The following is a 22498-nucleotide window of genomic DNA, read 5'->3' on the forward strand; positions in this document are numbered from 1 at the left end:
AAACTATAAAGCTCTGCATTTTAATTTAATTTATTAATAAAGCTGTTTTAAGAAGAACTATTGGTGCCTTTAAAAAGCATCAGCGACACTCAGACTGTACACAGAGGTCAAAAGATCAAATTTCAGCACTCCACATTGGAGAGTTTGCTGATCCCTGGTCTATCATCTAAACATTCAAACCTACAGTCCTGAAAGTAGCCCTGAAATAAATAAAGCAAAATTGTTCTTTTACATCCATGCAGTCATAATGGGTTAGTACAGAAGCAAATTAACAATCTGGCTTATAGTAAGCTTTTAAGTAACTTAAAAGTAAAATTCAGTACCCTAAATAACATTTGAAACCACAAACAGGCACTTGGTAGGAGTGTACGTAAGTAAACACACATTTAATATAATATTGATCACTTTAATAAACCATTTAGACTTGTATAAAAACATTACTTTACGGTAGCAGGAACACTAAATGAAATAATTTAAAGAACAGCTTACTGCACTGAAACATAAGGAATATGTAGTAACACCAAACCTATCTTCTGTGTGAGAATAAAGATCTCAAGTTTATTGTAGCAAGAAAATGTAATGATCGCTACATGGACAACAATTTTACTACAGTAGTTTGTCATTTATTTTTCATATAAAATTTTGGCTATTTTGTTTTTCTTCTCATTAGCCTTTTAGTGACTAAAATTATCTTGACAATAATTAACACAAGTCCCAATACAGAACTTTGCTGCACAGTAGAACCTCAGAGTTGAGAGCTGACCAGTAAACACCATGATTTAGAACCAGAATTACACAATCAGGAAGCAGAGGAGACAACAAAAAAACAACAACAAATATAATACAGTACTGATTCAAATATGAACTACTAAAAAGAGGAAAGTAGCATATGATAAAGTTTTAAAACTGCATGAAGTTACTGTTCCTATAAGATTTTGCTCAGTTACAAACAACCTCCATTTCTAACACTCTCGTAACTGAGGTTTGATTGCACATGAACACGAACGGTTCTCTGTTTCAACTCTTCTTCAGAACTGCTGACAAGCAGCCAAGAGACCAGAAAACGCCGTTCCAGTTCTACAATTCTGTGATTCTTTGGTTGTAAAGTATCAGAGGAGTAGCCCAGTTAGTCTATATCTTCAAAAACAACAAGAAGTTCTGTGGCACCTTATAGACTAACAGATATTTTGGAGCATAAACTTTCAAGGACAAAGACCCACGTCATCAGATGCATGTTTCATGCCTGCTGAGAATTAGGTTTTCACTACTTTAACAAAGTTGGAATAAATTTTTTCTCAGGCTAGTACTTTCCCAATAACATTTAACCAGCATTTCATACGGTTTCAACTTATTTGTTTATTTTTATTTTTTAATTTAATCAATGTTTAATGTTCATCTAGACCACTCCCTTGCATTCATGACAGGGCTAAATACTATCTAGACCGGGGTGGCCAACCAATTAGGGACTAAGCCACATGGATAGAGTGCAAAAAACCATGTATTATACTGCGTGTGTGTGCGCATGCATGTGTCAGTGTGAGTGTGAGAGAGAGAGAGAATCTACCTATACATATATCTAACTATCCATGTGGCTCAATACCCTCTCCCCTTCCCCAGAGCCAGGCACCCCCAGCTCCCCCCCACTCTAATTCGATGCCCTCTCCAGAGCCAAGCAACCCAAGCTCCCTGCACTCTAACTCAATGCTCTCTCACTCCCCCAGTGCCAGGCACCAGTCTCCCGCTCAAACGCAATTCCAGCGACTCACTGGTGCTGCCGCAACACACTTCTCCCATCGAGCGCTAGGGTGTGCGTGCAGAGTGGCGGACAGCATTTGCATTTACTTGCTCAAAGAGCCACAGGCTGGCCACTCCTAATCTGTACCACTCCTGACAGGTATTTCTCTAACCTGCTCTTAAAAATCTACAGTGATGAAGATTCTACAACTTGCCAGAGCAATTCATTCCACTGCTCATCTGCCCTGTTAGGAAGATTTTCCTAAGGTTCAACCTTAACCATCCTTACTGCAATTTAAGTCCACTGCTTGTTGTCTTATCCTCAGATGTTAAGAACCACTATTTTTCACCATCCTCCTTGTAACAACCTCCTTTCAGGTACTTGAAAACTATTACCTTGTCCCCTCTTAGTTTTCTCTTCTCCAAAACAGAACCAATTTTTTCATAGATCATGTTTTCTAGACCTTTAATCATTTTTGTTGCTCTTCTCTGGACCTCCTCCAATTTCTCCCCATCTTTCCCTGAAACATCACGCCCAGAATCAGACATAATACAACAGAACCTGATATATCTGACAAAAAAAGACTGACAGTCAGATAACCAGAAATGTTGAATAACATGAGGGCCAGCTGGCCAGGGTGAGCTGCTGTGGGATGGGCCAGCGTCCAGCTGCCCCAGGGCCCACTGGTAGAGTCAGGCTTGGGGAACAGGATGGGTTACAGCATGGCAGACCTTGTCAGATGAAACAGAATGTTGGATAACCAGAGGTCAGATAATCAAGGTTGTACTGTACTCCAGTTGAGGCCTAATCAGCATGGAGTAGAGCAGAAAAATTACTTCTCATGTCTTGCTTACAATACTCCTGGTAATATGTCCCAGGATTACGTTTGCTTTTTTTTTTTTTTTGCAAGTGTTACATTGCTGACTCATATTTAGCTTGTGATCCACTATGACCGCCAGGTGTCCTTCCACAATACTCCTTCCTAGGCAGTCATTTCCACTTTTGGATTTATGCAACTGATTGTTCCTTCCTAAAATGCTGCGGTAAGTATGTCAACTTCAGCTACACAAATAGCATGGCTGAATTAGATCAACAGCACCCCACAGCGCAGACCAGGCCGGGAAGTAGTAAATGCTCTCCTGCTGCAAAAGTGTGGGGAAAAAAACCATAACACCCAAAGCATACAGAAAACTTCCCAACTAGACTACCAGCAACTAGTATCAGACCTAAGCTTTTATTTTTTCAGTAAGTTACATTTTTGCCCATTTACTGAGTGGCTGGAGGTGATGTGGAAATGCCAGTAGTGATTCTTAGGTGCCCTGTCCATCCCTTGCTCAGGAAGCCTTTTGGATAGTACCTAAGAAAGATTCAGCTACCAGCTGAATACGTGGAGATGACTATAGACTGTGCTTTCAGTAGACTGGGAAGGGTCACTGGCACTGCTTACTCACTAGATTAGATCTCACTGAGAAAGACATCACAAAACCTATAGCTGCATGTTATGTGCTGCAAAATTGATGTGAGACAAAGTGGGAGAATATGCCCACCAGGGAGGAGGGGTTAGTTGGAGTGTCTGTTTGCTAAATTTTAACAGCCAGATTTCACGGCTATTTAGAACAGCACAATGTGGAGCTATGTGTTTGAGAGATGCTTAAAAGTTCATTTCCACCGTCAGCCAAAGTAGCATTCTCTCTTGCTGGTCTCAGGTAGTGCCTGTCTTCTAGAATTTAAATAATGTATTTTTTTATTTTGTCTGCTGGTAGTTATTCTGTTGTGCCTGTTGCAAATTATAAATACTTCAGGGCTTGGGGGTCTGCCTGCTGTTACAAATTGTGTGACTTGTGCATGATTTATAAATACTGTTTGATTACTTGAGTGCCACTATGCGTTTTCTAATATCTGCTGTGACCTAATAAAATATATTGATTCTCCAAAAATACAGTTTTATTGAGTACAAAAACTGAGTGCACAAAATCAAAGCACAAACACATACAAAATTCCTACTGAAAAGGACGCAAACAAATATAAGTAAATGTTTAAACAGTCCATGCATACACCAATCTAGTTTTCACAGGTGAGCATATGCAAAGCTGTGGTTTCCCTTGCTCCTTGGCATGGACTTGTAGGGGTATGGATGCTATGCGCCGTTACGTATGTTGGGAACAACCACCACAGAGTTCTCCAAGAACTACAAAAGCTGAGGAGACTGGAACTTCTGGACCTGTAGGTCAACTAGGATCTGCAGTATTTGTGCTCTATGCCTGAGAAGACCAATTATGAGCTAGTATCTTTTCTGTTCCTTGTCTCGCTGGGCCTCCCAGGCCTTTTACTTTCTGATATTCTCATCCCTCCTCCATCCTCTCAGTCTTATTGGCATTCCAAGTTCTTTGTTCACAACATGGTGCAACAGTGGTTTGTAGGCTCTCATGGAACATGTTCTCCCCATCCCTTTCCCTCTTCCTCTGGGTCAGACGCACTGCAGACTCACAGGTACAGGTCAATATTTGCTGATAAGAAGACAAGATGCACCATTAGATTTAGAATCACAACATATTTGAAACTTATCTTTTCCTAACAGCCTTCCCTCATTTCCATAAACACTTCTAAAGGGACACGCTTATTGATGCTTTAGAGCACCACAGAATAGCACCACTCTCACACTGCAACCATAGTGAATATGGCTTGACATGGAAGAGGGTGGGGAAAATTTTCTGTTGTGTGCATCTATAAAATCGGAGCCCACAGGTATAAGTATATGGCTACTACTGACCCCTCCCTCCCTCTGCCCTTCACAATGAATTTTGCCTCTCTTGCTCCTGAGTGTCACAAAGCACAGGCGACTGAGCTGCTTACTGGCATTCTGAAGCCACATGCTGCTCATCTGTTTGCTGTGATGGCACCAACCAGATACATCATACGGTGGTATGGGAAAGCATTGAACATGAAGAAAGAAACAAGACTGCCATCCTTTGCAATCCTCTCCCTAAGGTTTCTGACTGACAGACTATCTCCATGAAAGTGCCTTTGAGAATATCCAGGAAGACAATCCCTACTCATATAAACGAGGTGCATCACATGACCCCTCACCAACCCCCCACAAAAAAGCAGATGCCAACTCTCCTCTACTTGAGCTCAGGGCAATTAATTGATGTGGATTATGAAATGGGCCTACCATGGTATTGTTCAGGAATTTATTTCAAAAATTACTTCCCAACTTTTTGATTTCTCACTGTATACCAGTAAAACAATGAAAAAGGTCAATATTTTTGTATCCAATTTTGGGGTGGGACAGGTGCCATTTGTAAATGGTAGAGAGAGAAGGAAGGAAAAAACACTTAAAACATTGTAAGGAAAAATGCAGTACACACTTACCCAACCTCCCTTCTCTTTCAATCAGTGGGCTCATGCACACTTGCCTGGCAAAACTAGATAGAAACCTGTAGAAATCCTGGCTTACAATCTGGTTGGCGTCCCCATCTCATTTCCTTTCCCTCCACCTTTCTGTTGAGAGCAGGGTCTCCATGTCAGGCTCCTGTGAGGTATCTACAGTAGTCTGCAGGGTGTTGGTGGGTCACCTCCAAGTATGGCATGGAGTTCATTATAAAAGTAGCAGGTCTTTGGTTCGTCACAAGATTTCTTGCTGCTTTCCTTGCCAGGTAGTGTCCCTAGCAAAGTGTCTTCACTTTCACGCAGCACTGCTGTTTAGCCACGTCATACTCTTTTACCTGTCTTCCAAACAATCCACTCACAGATGGGCACATTTCCACAGCTGTTGCATGTTTCTCCTTGCACAACTTCTTCCCCCCACAGGCCCATGGGATCTAATCCTTCTTGGCTGCTTCTGCCAGAAGTGAATCTATCACCTCTCTACATGCATGGACTCACAGTTGGTCAGGTGCACATATAGGTCAGCTGGTAGGTGTGCTCACTTCAGAGATCAACCAGTAAATGACATTTCAAAAACACACACCAGGTTTTTAAAGGGGAAGGCAGCTGGCTTCTAGTCTTTGTGATCCTTGGGTAGCTAAGTTTACAGTTGTGAGCAGAATGGTCACTGTCACTGAGGCCTTGTGGGACCAAGGCAGTCGTCCAGCTGCTGTCAACCATAGAAACTTGAAATGAGAACTGTTCATTGAGACTTCAACTTTGGGAAATTTTAGCATAAAACTATGCATCAGTTTCAATCAGAGAGAACACAGATTGACAGGGCAGGGCCATTTCTACACTCCCACTCTATTTCCCAAAACAGGACCTGCACCGTTGGTGGATGCGGTTTTACTCCACCTCACTAATATGATACTGATGTCACCCAGGAACAAATCTGAATGCAGACACAAGTAACTTGAACAAACCCAAGTTTATTGTATTGACTGGGCCTCAGTAAATTAGCATTCTACTTCTACCAAAATTATCTGCCCCAAGAAGTCTGATAAAAACAAGCCAGGTTTATGTGTGCATGCTGGGAGTTGGGAGCCGTGCGTGCTGTACTGGTGGGTGTGAGTTGGGGCTGTGGGGAATTGAAGGGGGTTGAACGGAGTGAACTGGGGCAGGAGGGTTAGCTGGGGTGGGTAGAGCCTCGTGTGCCTAGAGCGGCTGACAGCTGGAGCCCCATGCGTGCTGGTGGCTAACAGCCCAGCATGTGCTGGGTGGACTGAATGGGAGTGAGCTAGGGCAGGGTGGGTTGAGCTGGCAGTGCGGTTAGAGCCCCTGTGCACACCGGGGATGGCTGACAGCTGGAGTCCCACACACAAGGGTGGGATGCACCAGAGCAGGGTGGTTGAGTGGAAGAGGGGGTTGGAGCCCTGCGCAGTGCACCAGGGGCTGGGAACCAGAACCCCACACACGAGTTGAAGCTGGAGCCCCATGTGCGGGGGGGGTGAGCTGGGGCTGCGCCGGGGTGGAGGGAGAGTATTGAGCGGGAGTGCACCAGGGTGGAGTGCTTGAGCAGCGCGGTTGGAGTCCCACACGCACTGAGCCAGCCACGCGGGAAGGGGTGAGCGGCGGCGGCCCTGGGGTTGGGGGCACTGGAGGGGAGCCCCGAGTGTGTGACTAGAGCCTCCCACTAGGGGAGGTGAGTTGGAGTGCATGGGGGTGGTGGTCTGGGGCCATGGGGGCAGGAAAGGTGAGCTGGCAGGGGGTTTAACAGGGGTGAATTGGCAGGCCGAGCGCCCAGCAGCTTCACATTGTGCAAAAAACTCACATTAAAAAGGAGTTTCACACACCATGAAGCCGCGGAAAGTGAGGGATTACTGTACACTCGCTTCTCACCCCATGCATCGCATGTAAGTACAAGTCACAAGCTTAAGTATGAATCGAGGGCAGCCGTGTAAAAGTGGGATTGTGTACTCTGGATTCATGTACTTTCGGACTTTACTGTACTTACATATTTTAGATCTAATATAATTAATTTTACAAATTGCTGACTAGTTATCACCTTGTCATTTTACAGTATTCAGCTGCAGCCAAAAAAAACCCAAAAAACAAAAACAAAAAAAATCTCAATACAACCTCCAAAACAAAAGCAGTCTTTAAAACGGAAGTTAGCTCAAGTGACTGCAATGATGCTGACAAGATTTTCTGAAATCCCTGCTGGAAGCCTCTGGTTTGTTGTAAGTGCTTAACAAAGAGCAGCGGCAAAGACCAAAGAAGCATTTTTTCAAAAATTAATCCACCTCATTTAATGAGAATGTTATTGAAGAATGCAATTAATCAAGTTGTTATTGCTGGTTCTGAGCTCCCAAAACCTCAAAAGCTTAGTGACTATTTAATAAATACATCATTATTTTTGGTTGCTACTTATTACTTACTGTTTATTATGGTTAATACTGCAGCTCAAGTTTAATAATTGTATTTACACATCCACATAACTCAGGTCTTGAAAAGGTTTTAAATAAACTTACACCAATATATTCATTACTTTAAAAACGCTAATCTCTACTGATATTTGACTAGCATACAGTTTATTTTTAAAATGAAGAAAACAACTCAACAAGCAAAACCTCTTTGCCTCCTGTACCATCATAACTATTCAAGCACAGATGCTTAACCTCTCTTAGCAGTGATTCAGAAGAGTTTTTCATGTATTCCACAATTCTCCATTCTGGAGTAATTCTCTAATACATCTTTTAACCCTTTCTACCTCCCGTTACAAAGATGTTTCCAAGAGCATCAATTCTCTGACTGAATAAGGCTCTTGATGGCACTCCACCCATGAGCTGGAAAATGGTGATAATACATACACAGAGCAATTAATGTCCTTTGAGAGTTCAAACAGCTCACTTACATGCTTGAGTAAAACTGATCCAGGAAACACAAGTGTTAAGATTGCTATTGAGTTACTCTCATACAGAAGATTCTTTGTCACTATTCCAGCAAGTTGGCATCTCATCTTTAATCTTTATACACTGGACACTACTTATGAGCCTATGATTTTTCAGAAGCACCCAAAACTACAGCACAAGTCAAAGGGAACTGTGGGTGCCCAACGCTTCTGAAACCAAGTCCCTCACATTGCCAGTAATGGGAAAAAATGAAAGCCAAAAAGCAACTACTACTTCAACAACTTCTATTTACAGTAGAGGACCAATGTCAACTTTTTTAAGAAGTCCATTAACAACATCACTGGTATGCTCATGTGCTTAAAAAAACAAACACAAAAAAATTTCCTGGGTCCAAGACAATGATTTCTGGGGCATATGGCAGGAGCTGAGGGTTTACTGAGGACTGTGACACAAATGCTACCACAAGAGCTATGCAGGTAAACCTTTGCAGTTGAGACACTCTCCAGTAGAGAATCAAGATCAAGGTCCTTGGCATATGTCTAGAAATTTGCTTCTCAGATTAAAGCAATTGAAAGTGACACACAAGTGTAAGTGGCAGTTGAAACCAACTGAAAACCCCATTTCATTGAAACCAGCTCTGAAGCTATAACAGAAGAGGAGTTGGTAGTAATTCAGTAATTTTACAGAAATATGAATCACTTATATTTAAGCAAGTATATGTCCATTATTTAACAACATTAAAATACACACGGAGCAGGACACATTAGGAAAAGGTCTCAGGCTCATGGGGATGATTAGATGGATACGAAGACAGACTTACAATTGACATTTGAAGCTATAACTGAATATTCGTTTGAGTAGTTTACTGTTCTTGAATTTATTTTATTATTGCCTCATATGAAATTTCCAAAGTCTCAAAACAATCCTAATGCTTTCTAACTTATGCCCAATCTCTTACCATGCTGGCCATATCAGCATGTCCACAAATCCCTTTGAATGAAGGCCAAACTCTTCAGCCCACTTCCAAGGGCCTGTCTACATGACGCATTAATGCACACCAGCCGGGATGTAAATCCTAGTATGCACCGGTGTGTCACACAGTAATTGGTGCATGCGGACCCTGCTGATGTACAGAAAAGGTCCCCTAATGCATGTTATGTAGTGGTTTCAAACAGTACAGTGGAACATGCATAAATAAGCTTTTAGTGCATGCTAGCAAGACTCAATTAAGCCAACGAGCATGCAACATGTTGATGCATGCTAGAATATACACCTTAGTTGGTTGGCACCACTACAATGTGCACAAGCCCTTAGCCCTTTTTCCTGTCAACAGCTTTTGCACCACTTCTCCATTTCTCACTGCGTAGCTTCTTCTCCTCATCCAAGTTATTCAACGATGTGTCCTACATCTGAAATGACATCCCACTTCCTGTCAAGCCTCCTCGCTCTCCTCCTTCAAATCCCTCTTCCTTCATCCTTGCTTGCCAAGGTCTGCACTTACCTACACATCTCCTTTCCCATTTTTTCTCATTCTCTGCCTCAAAATGCCAATCTCTATGATTCCCTCACTATAATCATAGACCTCTCAAAAGTCACCTCAAAAGTGAGCTCTAAAACATTTGGGCATTCCCTTTTTGTGGCATAGCCGTATCACTGAGCAGGCATCACCATGTGGTGAGAGAGAATCAACTTTTCCATTTTTTGCAGGATTAATACTTTAGCAACAAAAGCTGCAGGCTGGAACCAAGCTGCCTTGTTACAGGGTAATCTCCAGGTCTCAGGAATATATCCAAAAACTAAATTTAGGCACCAATTTAGCATGAAACATCAAACTGGTCGGTCCTTTGACTGGCCTCATACGAGAAATTCTTGATACAGCAGCACTCGATATGGCACTAAGTTACTTTTCCAATAGGATGTGTGAGGTCCATTACCTTATTCTGTGGCCAGTATATCTGAGAAAGTGTCTTTTTACCAATAAGTCACAGTGTCAGCTCTACAGCTGTTTTAACACTAGACTGAATTGTATTCCATAAAGTCAGTAAATCCAGGAAGCTTCCTCCAAAATAAATAGTGTGCAGGGGTTCAGGGCTACAGCAGAGAAAGATGCCAATCCCCAAGCCCTAAAGCTCCCACAACCAGTGGGGAAACAGACAGACAGTCTGGCAAATCTGTCTCCCACTCCAGTATTCCAAAACCATCACCCCCCCACCCCACCCTGGAGCCTGAAATTCCCTGCTGAGCCCAAACCCCTCAAACCCAGAGCACTAGCACCACAACCCTCTGTCCCAGCCCTGGGCCGCTCATCACTGGCCTCATCCCCATTGAAGTTTTGCCACTGATTTTTAGAATAAGATTGTTCCACAGGATCACTTCTACAAGGAGGAATGTAGGGAAGCAGAATTTCTTCCCCAGGTTTGACCAAACTTTTATAATAACCATCACTGGGACAACTCTGGAGCCATCAAATCCATATTTATCTGACAACATCTGAAAGGGGGAGAAGATACACCACTTATCCTTCAATCTAAATCAGGGTGGAGTCTGTGTGGTCACATCCACCAAGCGGCAAAGATGCCTGGCTTTAAAAAATAAATAAATAAATAAATAAATAAATAAAGGAGATAAGATAGTTTTTCCAAATTGGGAAGATATGAGGAGCTGTAATTTGTTCAGAGGCAGTCGAGGTTTCTTAGTTGTACCGCAAGGAATGATGAGAAAATATTACTCAATTTCTTAAATGAATTTGACAAGTAGAAATAAACAGATTGCTCAGGGCATAGAATATTCCCGGAAGAACATGATGTTCAGTATACCAATTTTAGTAATATACTAAAAGTGAGCATTAAGCTCCATCTCCACAAATAGTTAGCCACTTGAGCAATATCTTTATACATGCCCCTCTGCTGAGTATACGAGCCAAACCCAGTCAGTCTCTGAGCCAAAGAATAAGTGGACACAAATCAGACATCAGGACAGGTTCACACATACAAACCTGCAAGGGAACACTTAAACCTCCCCCAGACATTTGGTAATAGATTTAAAAGTAGCCATCCCTCTATAAAAGAGCTTAAAACTAGATTACAAAAGGAAGACAGATGAACTGGAGTCCATTTGCAAATTTAATACAAATCAATTTAGGACTGAATAAGGATCTTAACTTGTTAACACATGACAGAAGCAACTTCCCTTTTCTTGATAGTCACATCTCCACAACAAATGCTGTGAATCAGACACATCCAGACTGACTTCATTAGACACAGTAACACTGGTCCTACATTTGACAAGAACTACTTTTGTCGTTCTTATAGACACGCCTGCCTCTGTAATTTCCACTCCAATTCATCTGATGAATAGAGTTTACCCACAAAAGTTTATGCCCTAATAAATCAATTAATCTCTAAGGTTATAAATACTAACATAAAGTTATAATATAAATGCTCATAACTCAGATATTATAATCTGCTGAATTTGTACATAGTAAAACCTCTATTTACGCAATTTCGACTTGCATGTTACCTGGATTAACATGAGCTGAAATCGTGAGTGGTGGGGAGACAGGAACCAGGTGGCTCCTGGCTCCCACAAGCGAAGAAGAACCAGGAGCCAAACTGCTGCCTGGTTCCTGGCTCTCCACAAGTCTCAAGAGCCAGGAAACTGACCAGCGCAACAGCACTGGTCAGTTTGTTAGCTCCTGAAAGGAGGGGAGCTGGGAGCCAGGCTGCTGCCTGGTTCGCAGTTCCCTGCCAGTACAGCAAGCTGGGAGCCAGGCTGCCACTCTGTTTGTAGCTTCCCACCAGTCCAGGAGCCACAAAACTGACCAGCACAGCACCACCGGTCAGTTTCCCGGCTCTTCTGACTTGCATGAAACTAGACTTACACATGGTTGCCCAGAACGCAAGCTACGCATAAGTCGGTGGTTTACTGTATCATTTTTGTGCATGTATCATTCTTTTAAGTGCAGTTGGAAATATGAAGCATATGCCTGTTTATAGTTTAAAGGTGCTAATGACAACCATTACTGATACTCCTAGAACAACCCAAAGGACTGCATTATCTACCCTAATGACTGAGCAATCAACCAGATGGGCTTGTAAAAGAGTATTTGTCCTGTGGGTCTGGGAGGTGGTTAGTCTAGAAAGACATGTGACCGTATCACCTGGTACAGGCCTCCATTTTGAAGTTCATTTTTCTCCAGAGGGGGTGGGGAGATGGTTTTAAAAAAAGGGATTCCCACCCTGGTGAAAGCCTATTTAAGCAATAGGAATCTTTTATCTCCTTTGTCTTCAGCCTGCCTTGGAAATTGCCTGACACCTTAAGGAGAACAAAAGTGGTTTACAGTTTACTGGAGACCCAGGTCAGCATAAGATGTTTTCTAACTTGGAGTTTTTACCTGATATAAAGGCTATACATTATTAGGTTTAAAAAGTCACAAGTAACTAGTTTCTTCATGGACTAGAGCTCATCTGATACCCTCAGGTCCTGAAAAAATTTGCCAGACTATGGGAGGTCAATACTGTATAGCAGCATTACCAACACTTCCAATGCTTACTGGGACCTTAGAAGACATTCAGGGGTAAAATTACAGCTAAACAGCAGCCCAGAACACTGAAAGCCAGGACTCGTGGCTGTAAACAAACTTTATGGGACCACCAGAAACTTAACCACACCCCTGATAACTGGTCAGCTGGCTAACTGAAATCATGACGGATTATGGATGTTGCTGGGCGACAGCGTTCTGGATTACAGAGGTTTAACCTGCAGCTTTGTGTTTTCATTTGTTTTAATTTGGCAATTCACTGTGATCTGACTTCCACTAACAAAGGAGGCTTACCTAATGAGCTCTCACTGTGCAAATCTTTTGCTCAGAGAGAGATGGATTTATTTTTGGTTTTGATCCATTCTGAGGGTTGAGCTCCCTGGTGCTCTGCTGGAGAACGGCACTTTCCCAGAGCTTGGATACACAGTGTATGCATTGCTCTGAAGGTGGTCAGTTACTTACAACTCCATGCCTCAGCTATGCGAGACCAGAGGATCTGGTTCAGCAGGACAGGGTAGACAGCAAGAAGGCAAGTGTCAGTGGCCTGCTCAGCACACTGAGGAACATCCCAAGGGGTCTTCTGTGACTGCACCCTGTCACTGCTCCTCCTTATTTTTGCAGATATCCATTTTAGTTTCTCTCTCTCTGAGACAGAAATCTGACTTAGCCCAATTAATTTTATATCCTAATGAGTTTGGGCACCTCTTAGCAGTCATTAGAAGGTTCAGAACTATAAACTGGAACAGATATATAAACACAAGCTCATCACCTGCATAGAATACAATTTTTCACTCTGTTTGGGCCACGCTAATAACACATATCTTTCTTTGCTCATAAGGCAATATCTAAAGGTTCTAGAGCTAAATCCAACAGAAGAGGAGAAAGGTAACAGCCTTATCTTATCCTCCTTTGTAGGGGAAATGAGGTGGAAATAACACCCTGACTTCCAGGGTATTTGAAGTATAGAGCTTAAGTCAAGCAACACACTGTTTACCAAATCCAAACTGTGCTAACACATGAAAAAAATTTCCCCAATATCCCGGAACTAAGACTTTAACAGCATCTAAAGAAACAGTAGCTCAGTGTTCTTTAAGAATCTTTCAAAATGGCAATATTATCAGTTGACACATATTATCTGAACTATGCCTGTTATGAAGGGAGCCTACCTGATCTGTGTGTAGAATGTGACAGAGAACTTTGTCCAAAGCAAGAGCTTTAATAAAAATCCTAGCAACCACAACTACAAAAATTGCCCTATAATTACTACGTAGTTCAAGGTCTTTCCCAGGTTTAGTAATAACTGAAATTACAGCTACTCATAGACTAGGCAAAAGAGTTTGCTCATTCTTGTTCTCACTGAACATATTCAGTAATCTAGGTGTTAAAGTTTAGAGAACTTTTTGTCAAATTTAACAGGGAACCCATCTGCACCGGAAGTCTTTCTCTGACCTTCACATTTTTATAACCTGAGTCAGCTATATGCAATTTCCAAATGGGCATCTAAAATTTCTGGCTGAAAGTTACATCTGTTGGAGAGACAATCCGCTAAAAAAGCTTATCTGGGGCATCTTTATTGATTCCCAATTCAGCTAAATATAGTTTTGAATAAAACTGTTTATTAATATCTGACTGATGCATTTAATTTATTATGGCCATTACAAATAACAGAAATCTTATTTATGTTAACCTTTTGCTTGAGGCAGTCTCTCTTGCCAGATCCCCAGTAGTTTTGCTTCAAAAATAATAAAGTAAACCTAGCCTTTTGGGATAGAAGTTTATTGATTTCATATCTGAGACTGATAAGCAAGAGTTCTTTGGAGAAGTGTTAGAAGTGTAGTCTACATCGAAGGCCTTAATTTCCTTTGCAAGAGTATCAATTCTATGTTCTCTCTATTTATTTGTAAATAAGAGATTGTGGCCTTTGGTAAAGGTTTCAAAGGCTTCCCAAAATATGACAGCTAATGAAGTAGTAAAGGTATTTGTTTTCAAAAAAGTTTCAATTTTGGCTGGGAAACGTTAACAAGTGATGCATAGAGGTATTTAATCTTCACATATTATTTGGGAATGCACAAGAGGGTGGGGAGGAAAGAGGTTAAAAACATATGTTTAGGAGCATGGTCAGCTTTAACAAGAGCATTGGTAGTATAATAAGTGACAAAACAGACCAAGTCTCGAGACACTAAAAATCTTGAATACATTGAATGAACTGATTACCCAATCTTCACACATACTTTAAAACCTAAATGAGCCATGTATAAAATGTTTTATATGGGGGCGGAGAAGATTCATGAAGGATTGGGTCTCACATTTTGTTCAAGTATCCAGTCACAAATAGGATCGTGGCCCATATCATTTATACTCCTAAAAAATTACAAAAAACCATAGGTCATCCTGGCTTGGACAAAACCTATTGGCAAAGACAATTTTGGCCTTTGGTATTTCCAGTTTCAGGAATGGGGATAGTAAATCTGTTCTCACTGTTAGATGCCGTGCTCAGAATATTAAAGTTCAATTATTTATTTATTAACAGACCAATGCTCCTTGCTTTAGAATCAAACTAGAAATGAAGGGGCACACACAAGCTCTATTCAGTTTGCATGCGCAAATTCTCCAAAGATATTCCCTGGCACACGGCAATATCAACATTCTGTTTATTTAAGCACAGAATATAAGGAAAAAAAACAAAATGAAAAAATTATACATTAGAAAAATATACATTAATACAGGTTAAACCTCTCTTATTTGACATTCTTTCGTCCAGTAACGTCCATCTTCCAGCATGATTTTAGTTAGTCTGTGATCCCACAAAGTTTGTTTACAGCCACCAGTCCTGACTCTCAGTGTTCTGTGTTGTTACCTAGCTCTAATTTACCCCTAAATGTGTTCTAAAAGCTCAGTAAGCAGTGTAAGTGTTGGTAATGCTGCTAGACAATATTGATCTCCCACAGTCCAGCAAATTCTGTTGTTCAGCACCAGTCAGGTCCCGAGGGTGACGGACTAGAGAGCTTCAACCTGTACTATATAACCAGAAAGAAGAATCTTGGTTCACAAAAATCCAGAAACAAGCACATGACATCCAAATGTGACAGCTAGATCAGGTGAAATCTGGAGATCCTCACAATCACTGGAGCCTCAAACATTGTAATTACAATAATCACCAATTAACAATAGAATCTCCCAAATGAGTTCTACCGTTAATTTATTACTCCTGGGCGGACCCTTATATGGAGGTTAATGAGGCACTATACACAGAGATCAGCCTTGCAAAGTTTCATTTAACTACCCTTTGACGGCCTTAAATTATTAGAACACAGATATTAAATTAACCACCAGAGGGAGTTTAAGCAGTTCTAAAAATATACAACAATTTACAAAAAGTGAAACACAAATGCACATAAAATGAGAGATCTTAAAAGAAAAGCATTCATCCTCCTTTACACATAAAGAAGTTGAAATTAGCAATAAAGTAAGAAATTGTATAATGTTTGAGCCTGGTTGTTAAACACGAGCCTGAAAAATTCATTTTTTGTTCATCCTTTTCTGTAATAAATCAAAACAATTTTTTCAGGAAAATATTGTGCTATTAGGGAGCATTATGGTTTCTCTGAAGAACTGGATCTTAACCGTAACAGTTCACGACCTAATAAATCTGTTACTCTCTAAGGTGATCCATGACTGCTATTTATCTGTAAGGTTCTCAATAGTTTAAGGCCAAGTCCAAGACAAGTTGAACCTCTCTAGTCTGGCACATTTGGGACCTGATCTGTGCTGAACCAGAGAATTTGCAGCACCATAGGAGGCCAATAATGTCTAGCAGTATTATCAACACTTTCACTGCTTACTAAGCTTTTAGAAGACATTTAGGGGTTAATTAGAGCTAAATAGCAGCACAGAATCCTCAGAGCCAGGCTGCAAACAAATTTCATGGGATCACAGGAAACTTGCCCACACCCATGCTAAGAGAACATCCAGCTAACTAAAATCATGCTGAACCATGGATGTTGCCAGACCTGAGTGTTGTGGGCTAAAAAGGTTCAACCTGTACTGACATTTTAACAAAAACATCTGGTATTTTAGAATAAATACTATATATTATTTTTCCAGGAATCTCCATAATGCTAAAAGAGCTCAGGAAAACAAAATGTTTCATCTGTTTAACAAAAAAAATCTCAAATCAAAACAGGCTTCAAATAAGTATGTTCTGTTTGTGGTATTTAAACCTCAAATAAGTACACTCATCCCTCGCTATACGAGCACAACTGGTTCCTAACCTTTTGCTGGTAGGTGAAAACTTGTAAGAGGGACACTAAATTCCTGTGAAGATATGTGTAACAGTCTCTGATTGGTTCCAAGTGCTCAGAGTGGCAGCAGATGGTGCTGCTTTTGAAAGGTAAGTGAACCTAGGGTTGCGGGGGGTTAAAGGCTGGGGGCAGTCTGGGGACATGAGTGGGAGGGAGGGTTAAAAGATGGAGAGGGAGTGAGGTTCAAGCTGCTGCAGGCTGGGTCTGTGAGGCCGGGGCGGGGGTTAAGTCTGCAACAGTTTTGGTCTGAGGGGTCAGCAGGGTTAGGCTGAAGCAGTTCGGGCGCATGGGCTGGTGGGGGATTTAAGTTTCAGCAGTTTGGATGTAGGGGCACCGGCGGGGGGTGTTAGGTTTCAGCAGTTTGGGCACTTGGAGGCCGGTGGGAGGGTTTAAGCTGAGGCAGTTCAGGCGTGTGGGGGCTGGCGGGGGGGCGGTTTAAGTTGCAGCGGTTCAGGTGTGTGGGTGCTGGTGGTGTGGTTCAAGTTGAGGCGGTTCAGGCATGCGGTGGTCAGCAGGAGGCTTAAGTTGTGGCAGTTCAAGCGTGCGGGGGCCAGCAGGAGGTTTAAGTTTCGGCACTTTGGGTGCACGGGGTTAGCACGGGGTTTAGCTGTTGGCAGTTCGAGGTATGGGGGTTGGCGGGGGGGGGTTAAATTGCTGCAGTTTGGGTCTGTGGGGGGGTCAGGCTACGGTGGGTTGGAGCCACGGGGAGGTGGTAAGTTTCGTATTAGCTGGGAGAGTTCACCTGTCCAGGGAACAAAAGGTCAGTAAATGCATCCCTTGTTTAAGCGAGTACTCATAAATAAAGTACTCGTTAAATGAGGGATGCGTGTACACACAGAGAATCTGAAAATGAAATGAACTATAAACTTCACTGAGTTTCAATTGCCAAGGTGAGAGAATTGCCAAGTAATTTAAGTACCAATTCTATAATGCACATGCTTAATTGTATGTCTACATCCCATTGTACTAAAACTAGTGAAGCTGTTTACATGCTGGAAGCTAAGCATGCACGTAAGGGCCTGCAGGACTGGGGAATAATTTTCACTTTTAATAGTTTCATTTATTTAGTAAACACTGCTTAGGCACCATGCTGAAAAAGTGTTACAGTAAAACAAAAATAAAGTAAAATGCCTTTACTGAAGATTTTTAGTTTCTTACTGGAACTTTAACTTGAAACTCTCTGCTATAACAGTATTTAAGCAAAATAACAAGAAGTCTGCTAGGTGCCACAGAACTTCTTGTTCTTGAAGATACAGGCTAACATGGCTACCTCCTGATATTTGTCACCACACAAGGCACTGCATTTAGCAGTATTTAAGCAATTTTTTCTATATTCAAATCGCTGCATGAGCATTAAATATTATAAATACTAATTACGTGAATGATTTTGGGATTTAAAGATAGATCCTGCAAGCTGATCCAAGCAAGTGGCTACCTTGGGGCCCTCAGAAAGGACCGTGTTCAGTATATAAACCTTCCCGCAGGCCACTAGCTCTTCTTCTAGTTATTGGTGTCCACAACTAGATCCACGAGTTGCAAACGTCACTTGTCATATAACTTCTCCCGCCACTGAATTTCATTTCCATTTACCAGTGACACTGCGAACATCCCTGCCCTGCCCAAGACCGGCCATGGGCTGTCCCCAGCAGCCCGCCGCCCAGGTTTATTGTCCACCGAGTACCGCGGCAAGGAGTGCCCGCAGCGCTAGGGCAGCGGCTGACAGGCTCGGCTACCCAGCCGGCAGGGTGCCCCGAGGAGAGCGGCGCAGGCACTCGAGCAGCCCGGAGAGCCCGGCCGAGAGCCTGGGCGCTGCAGGCAGGGAGCGCCGCTCCCGGCAGCCCGGACAGCAAGAAGCGCCGCCTACGGCTCCCGCCGCGAGAAGGAAAACAAGCCGGATCCCAGCGCAGCCCGGCCGGCCAGGTGGGGAGCTGGCGGCGCGCAGGGTCCCGCCCCCGGCCTGGGGGCGGCGAGAGGCGGCAGCGGGCGGGGCCCAGCCGGGCACCGGGCCAGCCGGGCAGGGCTCCAAACGTGCTGGGAGTTGTGACAGGAGTAAAGTGGGTCACAAGGCCTAGCGGGTCCCTTATGAAACAGCCCCTGCCCGGCCCGGCCCCACGGGCACCCCCGGCCCCCGGCTGCGTCCGGCCCCTCGGGCAGCCGCTGCCCTGCTACCCCCGCCCGCCGCCCTGGAGACGGGACCCCGCCAGGGCTGTCAAACTTTAATGGCTCCCCGAGCCCCCGCCGGGATCTGGGGGACCCCGCCCGGCCACAGACGGCCCTGCCTGTCCCAGCGGCGCGCCCCTTACCCGGCTCCGCACGCCGCCTGGCCGCCCCGGGCTGCTCGGAGTGCGCGAAACTGCTTCCTGCGCTCACTCCCAACCCCGCCGACAGCCCGGGTCCTCCTCCAGCAGCAGCCAGGCCTGTGATTCCCTCGCTGCCGACACTACGCATGCGCCGCCAGGGCCTACCGGCAACAGCCGTCACCACACCGGCTAAGCCCCGCCGCAGTGCGCGTGCGTCTGCACACGCCAGGCAGCCGCGGCCGAGCCCGAGTCTCTTTCGCCGCTGCTGGGCATGCGCACCCGCCCACGGCTCCACTCTAGCGCCTCCCTCCCGCCGCGCCGGGAGTGGCTACGCACTCTCCGCCTGCGCCGCGGGACCCGGCTCCCTGACCTCAGATCACCCCGCTTGGGAGGAGAAAATGGCGCCTTTCTCGCCGTGCTCCGCGGGCTGGAGCCCCTACAGAGGCCGGGGCCGCGGGGCGAGCCCCCAGGCAGTTACATCACCCTGCCCAGAGCCGTAGCTCCCAGCGGGGCCGGACTCACCGCAGCGGCGGGGCCCGAGCGCAGTCACCGCGAGCCCGGGCCGAGCTGTCAGCCCGGCTCAGGGACTGCCCCGCTCTGCGCCCCGGGCCGCTCCCAGCGCCGTCGCCGCCGCCTCGCGCACCTCGGAGGCTGCGGGGAGCCGCTGCCTGGCCGGGAACAGCCGGGCATTGCGTATGTTGCGCTGCCTGGGGTGGCGCGGAGCCCCCTGCAAGCGCTTAGCCCGTCACTGCGGTCCTGTCTCGTACGCCGCTCGCATGGGGGTAACTGGTGCTTCGCTGCCGTTAGTGAAGCTGCCCTGGCACAGGCACAGTGACAAGTGGGACTTCAGCTGCGCGGCGGCTCAGCAGCAACGGGGGGCGGGAGGAGTGAAGGACCTTGCGGTGGGATGTTGCACATGCCCTCCTGCAGATTCATCTAACTGATTTAAAGACAATTTAGAGTGTAGGCGATTGTTTTACCCCATACAAAATAGCCACATTAATATAGTGTATCTGTGCACAGCTACAGCAAACTCCACGGTGAGAAGCAGCAGGGAATTGTAGTGTTGCCTGTGTACAGATTACAGGAATTGCTGAAAGTAGTTTTTGTTGTTAGATATCTTTTGACAAAACTTCTGTAGATAGATAGCAGCCAAATTGCCCAGTGGTTCACAAGAGTAATCTGCTCTGTTGACAGAGCATCCAAACTGCCTGGGTGCTCTCCTGACAAAGGCAACTGGATGAGTTGCCTAGGGTCCTGGAAGGCCTATCTGTCCACAGAGGATCTCCCAGAACATCCAGACTGGCTTTCTGCTATGCTTCATGGGGAGCAGGATAAGACTGTCAGGAAAAGTACTGCAGTCTGTCAATTGGGGAATCTGGATACTCCCCAGGTTGTGGTGACAAAAACCCTCTATTGCAGACGTAGCTATATAGTAAAGTGCTACAATTTATGGTTGTAGAGTGTGGCCTAAGCAACTTGCTCATCCACAGTCAGTCTGTGGCAGAATAGGACATTAAACTCCCCAAAGCTAACCCTAGAATCTTAACCACATACAAAGACTACTTAGCTGGAACTGGAGTTCTTTGAGATGGACACCACCTATTTAAATTCCTGGCCACTTTCTGACTTTCTTCAAATATTAATCTTGATTCAGGGAGCAATGTAAGGAACTGAGGATGCAGAAGGTGCCACGTCCCCTTGTCCTCAAGAAAATGATAGGAGAGATGCATGATCACAGGTATTGCTGTTAGAAGACTCCACCAGCTAAACTAAACTGGCTGGCACAACCCCATGAGTATAAATATGCAGAATCCATCTAAAAAGAACTTTAGGTAGGGGTAAGTAAACATCCGGTCTGAATGTCCTCTTCATTATAGTCATGAAATAATCTGGCAAACTGTCCCATCAATAAAGAGTTGGACCTCAAGATTATAATTAAACAAGGACAGAAGCACTGCCCTACGAAATTGAGTATCTGCCCTAGACACTCTTTCAAAGGAGTAATGTTTAGTGAATGTATTTATTGACCTCCAAGTAACAATTCTGAGTGATTGGGAAATATGTAAGGGATGCCGTGAAGGTAGCTATTGTTGCAGTAGAATGGATTGATGCAACCCTAAGAAGAGGAGAAATAGATGCCAAAATATAGTAAAAGAGAGAGAGCCATGCTAGTCAAACCTTGATTACTGTTTTTGGTTCTCTGTGCCTTAAATATTGAGTCTGTTTTGGTATGGCTGGGATCTGAAGAAATGGGTCTGTCCCACAAAAGCTCATCACCTAATAAATTATTTTGTTAGTCTTTAAAGTGCTACTGGACTGCTTTTTTGTTTTGATGCCAAAATATAGTTTCCCTGTATAAATGTTTATTCAAATTTATGTTGTTTGTGAAGAGACTGCTTGACTTTCAACAGTCTGCACAAGATATAAAGAAATTCTCAGGGACATGCAAAATTCCTTAGTTCTGCTCAATAGGTGAGGATCCTCTTAGCATCTAAAGTAAGCAACCTTGATTCACCCTTGTGATTGAGAGAAGAAAACTGGTACCTCTATCGTTTGATTAATGTGGAATTCAGACACTACTTTGGAGAAAGGACAAAGCACACTCATACATTTTTGAAATATAGTAAAAGATGGACTGTATTGGCTATGAGACTTTAATGGAAAAATCTCTCATTTGAAGTGCACCAAGTTGTACTTAAACAATCCTGCATCTCCCCACACACGTACCCTTCAAACCCAGTTGATTTTAAAATGTGCTGTAATTTAAAATTGACTAAATTTGTGACACATGGAAAACCTGGATCAAACTCTGTTACCACTAATTGAATATATTCTGGATTATTTGCTTAAACTGCAAATCTAAATTCCTGGCCACTTTCTTACTTCCTGCAGCAATGAAGGCATGCAGCTCACTAACTAGCCTAGTAGGTGCAATAGCTATATTAAAAGAAGTTTTAATAGACAATTGGAACAGAGAACTAAACTAAAATCCCTTGATGGGACTAATTCTTTTACCTGTGGATACATATCAGCAAAACCCTTCATCAATTTCTAAACCATATTACATACAATGAGAGATTTCTTACCAATGAAAATGTCAAGGGTGGCTTCAAGAGGATACAGATCCAAAAGTTGTAATTTAATCAAATACTCCCGTATATATTGAATTGGTAGTACAGCCAGTCCTCAACCTAAGTCACTCTGATATAAGTTGTTTCACACTTACATCATTGAAACTTTGAGGAACATGACATAAACATGCCTTGCACTTAAGTCATTACATTGCTTAGAAAACAGAAAATTAGCATACCCTCCCAGCACCCTCTGTCTCATACTGC

General features: G+C 43.7%; 1 protein-coding gene across 3 annotated transcripts in view; it reads right to left on the bottom strand.

Moving 5' to 3' along the window:
• Positions 1-19334, bottom strand: part of CLOCK (clock circadian regulator) — an 89343-nt gene extending 70009 nt beyond the window's left edge. For all 3 annotated transcript variants that reach the window (XM_074992801.1, XM_074992796.1, XM_074992798.1), the window contains exon 1: positions 19161-19334. The gene's annotated coding sequence lies outside the window, so the exon portion shown is untranslated. The remainder of the gene's footprint in view (positions 1-19160) is intronic.
• Between the last annotated feature and the right edge of the window lie 3164 nt (positions 19335-22498).

Source organism: Carettochelys insculpta, chromosome 4 (assembly GCF_033958435.1).
Source record: "Carettochelys insculpta isolate YL-2023 chromosome 4, ASM3395843v1, whole genome shotgun sequence".
NCBI lineage: Eukaryota > Metazoa > Chordata > Testudines > Carettochelyidae > Carettochelys > Carettochelys insculpta.